Source organism: Solanum dulcamara, chromosome 12 (assembly GCF_947179165.1).
Source record: "Solanum dulcamara chromosome 12, daSolDulc1.2, whole genome shotgun sequence".
In the NCBI taxonomy this organism is placed as follows: domain Eukaryota; kingdom Viridiplantae; phylum Streptophyta; class Magnoliopsida; order Solanales; family Solanaceae; genus Solanum; species Solanum dulcamara.
Window position 1 is genome coordinate 22404192 of NC_077248.1, and position 6913 is coordinate 22411104.

At 30.4% G+C, this 6913-nt stretch overlaps 1 long non-coding RNA gene across 1 annotated transcript; it reads right to left on the reverse strand.

Annotated features, from left to right (window-relative positions):
* Positions 1–4078: 4078 nt before the first annotated feature.
* On the reverse strand, positions 4079–6612 carry LOC129877817 (uncharacterized). The gene is made up of 2 exons (XR_008763622.1): positions 6361–6612; positions 4079–6105 (listed from the first exon to the last, which is right to left on the reverse strand). It is a non-coding gene; the product is annotated as an uncharacterized LOC129877817 (long non-coding RNA).
* Positions 6613–6913: the final 301 nt, after the last annotated feature.

Here is a 6913-nt window from a genome sequence, read left to right on the forward strand (position 1 = left end):
TCCGTCGAAGAATGTTGACGTAGGTGTGATTGGCCAAAATGACAAAAGGAAATTCAATCAGAATTAGACTCACTTGCTAAATGTGAGATTTTTGGACCTGTAGTCCAAACCCCTGAAGGTGTAAAATCAGTTGGCTATAAATTGGTTTTTGTGCGAAAATGAAATGAGTGAAATGAGATTGTAAGATACAAGGCACGCCTTGTTGCACAAGAATTCTCTTAAAGATCCGGGGTCAACTATGAAGAAACATATTCACCTGTTATGGATGAAATAACTTTTCAATATCTCATCAGTCTAACTGTATATAAAAATCTTGAAATACATCTAATGAATGTAGTTACAGCTTACCTTTATGGTTAACTTGATAATGAAGTTTACATGAAAATCTCAGAAGGATTAAAATTGTTTGAAGCATGTACTAAGTCTCGGGAGATGTACTCAATCAAATTGCAAAGATCATTATATGGTCTAAAACAGTCAAGGCGTATGTGGTGTAATCGCCTTAGTAAGTACTTGGTAAATGAAGGTTGTATAAATGATGTCATTTGTCCATGTATTTTTATTAAGAAAATGAAATCAGAGTTTGTTATACTCGCCGTTTATGTTGATGACATGAATCTAATTGGAACCCCTGAAGAGGTCCAAAAGACGATTAAATATCTAAATAAAGAATTTGAGATGAAAGACCTTAAAAAGAAAAAACTTTGTCTGGGTCTGCAAATTAAACATTTAGCAGACGGGATCTTTATTTACCAATGTGCCTACACTGAAAAAATCTTAAAATAATTTTACATGGACAAAATATATCCATTAAGTACCCAATGGTTGTTCGATCACTTGAAGTGGAAAAGGATCAATTTTGACCTCCAGAAGAAAATGAAGAACTTCTTGGTCCTGAAGTACCATATCTCAGTACTATAGGTGAACTTATATATCTTGCTAACGCAATCAAACCTGATATAACATTTTCTATTAATTTGCTAGCAAGATATAGTTCATCCCCAACGCGAAGACATTGGAACGGTATCAAGTATATTTTGCGATACCTAAAGGGTACTATTGATATAAGTTTATTTTATACTAACAGAGGTTGTATAGATCTTACTGGTTATGCAGATTTAAGTTATTTATCAGAACCACATAAAGCTCAATCTCAAACAGGCTATTTATTTGCACACGGAGGAACTACTATATCATGGCAATCTACAAACCAGTCTATTGTTGCTATTTTTTCAAATTATGCTGAAATAATAACAATTCATGATGCAAGTAGAGAATGTGTGTGGTTGAGATCGATGATACAATTCATCAAAGGAAGATGCAGCCTGAAAAATAATGTCAAAGTACCCAAAGTTATATTCAAAGACAATGCTGCGTGCATAACTCAATTGAAAGGTGACTTCATAAAAGGAGACAGAACGAAACATATTTCACCAAAACTATTCTTCACACATGATCTTCAAAAGAATGGTAATATTGATGTACAACAAGTTCGTTCGAGTGATAATCTTGCAGATTCAATCACAAAGACACTACCACCATTAATTTTTGAGAAGCTAAGCTATAAGATTAGAATGCATCGTCTCCAAAATATCAAATGAAGTTTTTATCAGGGGGAGTAAAATATGCGCTGTACTCTTTTTTCTTAACTAAGATTTTGTCCTACTAAGTTTTTCTAGTAATATTTTTAATGAGCCAGCACTTAATGCGTATTATCAGATGTGTGTAAGTGGATGTCCATAGGATCCACTTTTACTGTAGTGAATAGTATTTTCACTGTAGATTATCAGTAAATTTACTGTAGACTCACACGTTTTTACACTGTTCTGTAAAATTTGCGTATAAAAAGGCATTAAATCTGTGAAATAAAAAATACCAACACAGATACTGAATTCTCTCAATTCTCTCTTTTTTTCTTACTATCTCTCATTCTTATTAATTTGTTGAAGTTAATTTGTTTTATAACAGAAATGATTAAATTTAATATTAACATAATATATTTCATAGTATGTTACATTTAGTTTGCAAAACATTATACTGGGAGCTTGCTAAAAAAACTAAATAATTTGTTTTCGTTGAACATACTATTAAAATATATCAGTCTTTTTTGGGTCTTTCGACTAAGCCCAAGGTTGTGGAAGCAGTACAATAGACTTATTGTTCGTATGTCCAGCCGTAGTTTCACTACCTGAGAAGTGGACGGAGTTCATCTCTAATAGAAAAACAATGTAATTGTTACGATAGTTTAGGTACATAAAGATAATAATGGATAATCAAGGTATGAAACTCGTGAAAAATTGATATGCCCAAATCGTAGTGAACAGAAAGCATCATAACTAAATCTGATCAAGAATCAAGATTAAACACATGCATAAAGAGAACTCCAAATCAAAGCATGCAGAATAAGCATTGAGTTGAACAAACAGACAGTAAATTGAAAAAATAAAGGACCTACATAGACGGAAAGTGAAGTAGAGCAGTGTGAATATGTGTAGTTAAGCTGGTTGGTGTCGCACCCTACTTTTGAACTGGTCAAAATAGTTCGCAACATAAAATGGTTATGCCTTTGATTTTGAAAATTGTTTAGAGTCGCCACCTAACTTTAAGAAAAATATTAGGAAAATCATTTTCAAAAAATGTAAATGTAAACTCTGTTTTAATTTGCGAAACCGGTGAGATTCTAGGTAAGAGTTTTGGTTACTTGAGGGGAAGGTGTTAAGCATCCCTCAGAGCCTATTCGAAAATAGTCCTTAAATTTAATTTTAAAAAAATGATTAGGATATTTATTCATTTGTTTGCTTTAGAAAATATTAACAAGAAAAGTTTTCATTAATTTTGAGAAAATGGTAAAAATACAAGGTATGCCATATATACGTCTATAATAAATACAACAACAACAACAAAACCATTATAATCCCATAATGTGGGGTCTGAGGAAGGTAGAGTGTACGCAGACCTAACCCCCACCTTGAAAGGTAGGGAGGCTGTTTCTGAAAGACCCCCAGCTTTAAGTATACGTCTATAATAAATAAATAAAATTAATAATACTACATTTGTAATAAAAAGCAAACAAATATATATTTAACATATGTAATTTTTTTTTTATAATATCTTTATAAATGTTGAGTTTGAAGGATATAAGATTTGGTACTTTGTTTGTATAGAATTAAGATGTAAAAAATAAATAAATAAAAGACAATAGATGAGGAGTTTAATATAATTTGAGCAAATATTTGATAAAAATGGAGTTTTTGTAAAAATAATAATAGTACAAAATGTTAAAACATTATGTAAAATTTGTAATGAAACACATATTTAATATAAAATAAAATATGCATAAGTATGTTGTTTGAAGCTATGAGATCTTATTATTTTATTTATATGTAAATACAAAATGTCAACAGATATATGTAGTAAAATAATGTGTGTATTAAAGTGTGGGAATTTATAAAAAAAAAAGGGGGGGGGGGGAATAGAACTGATAAAAGGATAGTAAAAAATAATATTTGTGTATAACAAAATAATACACCACATTTAGTGAAAGTTAGTGTAAAAATAAAATATATACCTCGTATAACATATATATGTATGTACCTTGCATTTTGAACCTATCAATAAATCTGAAGTCTTGAAATAATACATTAGGGAAGCTAGTAAAATACCTAGGCCTTAAAAAATGAAATAATAATAAATCAAATCTTTTTAAAAATCTAAATGGTTGAAAATATTAATAATAAATTATTTTAAAAGAAAATTTATTAAAAGAATCTAAGATGGCCTAACTATTGAGATTTATTTTATAATTATGTTGTTTTGCAAAAATATGGTGTAAGGCCATATCTATTCTTGATTTAAAAAATCTATTTTGTCTTAGCCGTTAAAGTAGTTTCTAACACATTTGAAAGTTTTAAGCAATAAGTTTTCTTATCTCCTTGACTTAAATGCCTAAATGAATGTTGACAAGTAAACTAAATGTTCAACTACTTTTAAAGAGTATTGTTTTATTTTTTTGATTCTAAACATACTATTAAGCTCATTAACAAATAATATTAGCTCACATATAAATAAAGAAGAGAGGTTAGTATCAATATAACATATATGTAAATATGTAAACAAATTAATGTATCGAGAGATATATAATCAAAGCAGTAACGAAAAAGGCTAAGGGGTGTTGATTTCTAATTTACAAGACTCCGAGCTCTGACGAACCTAATAGCTGTTGGCCCAATATCTTGGACCAAAATGAGTTTAAAAGTAGAAACTCTAGCCCTCCGATTGTACATGAAACATAAGAGAAAAAATATAAGAATTAGAGTCACGTGGGAAAATAAGTAGCAAAACTAAACAACGAAAACATATAATACAAGTCGTGATAAGGCAGAATTATTTCAACAGGCTTCCATTGTATTTAAACAGGGTATTTTAAGACCTATGACACTACGTGGTGTTATGAATCCAACAAGAGAAAGCAAAACAAATGAATAATGCTTGACATGTGCTCAACAGTTAACTAGAATTACATATATTCAATATAAGAGGTGATGGGTTTGTAATCAACCAAAATCATATTTCAAGTAGTCAAAAATAGAGGCATCTTACTGGTGAACAGAGCACTTGAATATTTAAATCAAATCATTTGAAAGCAACAACGAACATTAGTCACTATAGGAGTAGAAAGATCAAGTGAAGTTATTCGACGAATGTCGATATTCTTAATAAAACGGACCTCAACAAACAACAAAAACTTACAAACTCCAGTGCCTCATATATATGGGCAGTGAACTGGAAAGAAGGCCATAATATCTAGCTATTCACAAAGCTTAATTACCCAAGAAATGCTAGTCATTTAAACACACAGAAAGAAAAATATGCCTGACATACATATGTATTTTGGTTCGTATCAACTATTCTATATACTAAATTTGATAATCACACAGATGGTAATGAGAAGAGCAAGGTGTAAGTTCAGCCGAGCTGATCATCCAAAACAGACATATAAAATAGAAATATAGAGGAGCTGCAAACATTCAGACATGAGTTACGAACATTCAGACATTCATTTTATGAATCAAACAAAATAAGGGAGGTGAGATTTAGTTAAACCATTCAACACTATTAAAACAAAGCATCCTTGAAAAATGGAACAATGAACAATTATGAATTAACTGAAATTACGTTATGAACTAATAAATAGGTATCAATTATAAATATGCTAAAACAAATACTCATCTCCCGTAGTAAACTCACAGGAACAAAATTTGAACAACAACACTCCAATTAATTCAATAAAAATTGCAGGCACTTGCTTATGAGAAAATTAATTAATGGGAGGGAGGAAAAGCAAGGACATTGATGTTCACTTTTTATTGAGAGCAAACCACTAAAAAAAATTCACATAGCAAGGATATTGATAAAAACCCTGTGAGTTATCTACGTCTTGAAACAACAAAAAAAATATATATGAAATGCTAAAATGGACAGATTCAAAGGTGAAATTAGGCGTAGGTATAAATCTAAAAAATAAAAATAAAGAAAGATTGATACTAAGTTATTAAAAAAAAATCACATCGCTCCAATACTTAAATAGGACAACTGCATTACTGATTCACGAAAAAAAAATAATTTTAATAAGTTACTGTAAAAGAATATTAAACTAAAGAAATAAGGTATGCTATAAAATTGAAAACATACAGACAAACCGTCTTATTTAATCAAAATTTAAAACAATAAAACTATGCTAGTATTTAAAATACAACTAGTTCTTTCCTAGCTGATTAGTGATTATTAAGGCATCAAACAGATTTAGATAAACATTCTAATCAAACTAGAGATCAGAACATATGATGTGAATACATTTTCTCTACAAGTTAAGAGGGAACAAAAAAAAGGGTGAGATGTACTGACTGTGACAAACAGAACAAACAACACTTCAAATTTTCTGAATTCGAACAACCAATAGAGACTATTAAACGACTATTTTACTTCTTAGAAACTGAGAAATAAATAAATCATGAAAGGCGAGGATGAGTCCTGACCTTGTGTAGAGCAGCAAACTAGGAGCTTTGTCTTCAAGGTCCAAACTCAAACTCAGTTTCGGAACTCAAACTCGAAAATCGAAAAAAAAACAAAGTAAGAGAGAAAACAATTTCTGAATCGGTTCTTCGGTGAGTTTTTAAGGTCTTTTTGAAGTGTGAAATTTGGGTCAATTTCTCTCTATTTTTTTTCGATCGTCCTTCGTGGAAGAAATGCCATTTATTTATACGCAAAATTTGGACTTGAAAATCCGAATTTGAATTGAAAAACGAAGGCATTTATGAGGAAAATCAGAGAGAAGCTGAGAAAAGATTTCATAAATCTTACCTTTTCTTTGTCTTTGACAAATTGTTTGAGCAGAAAATCTAGCGACGATGGTAGGCAAATTTTTTGTGAAGTAAAAGGAGAAGAAGATGAAGGCAAGGGTCTATTCTTTTTTTTTTTTAAGATATGGGAGTAACCATTGAGATTTGGTTCTTTGGGGGAAGAGAGAAAGGTGAGGAGCGTGTAGTGTAGGAAGAAAAAAGGTGATGAGCGTGTAGGTGTTTTGATTTTGGAAAAGCTTTTCTGACTTGTTTTGAGTGGCCTGACCATTTGATCGGATGGTTAAAAATAAATCAGGAATTAAAAATAAAAATAGCACACATATATATAAAGGATAAAAATGCTGAAATACTAGGACCATAAGAGTAAATTGAAGGGTTAAGATTAGAGATGAAGAAGCACAATCCATGTGTATCCTATGTGGCGCACACAGATTGGCTAATTTAAGGGGATTTGGATTGTCAAATTTTTTGCATAAATTAACCATTTCAAATTATAAACCACTTCCTTATTAAATAGTCATTTTTTTAAAAATAAAATTTGTATGAATTAGTAA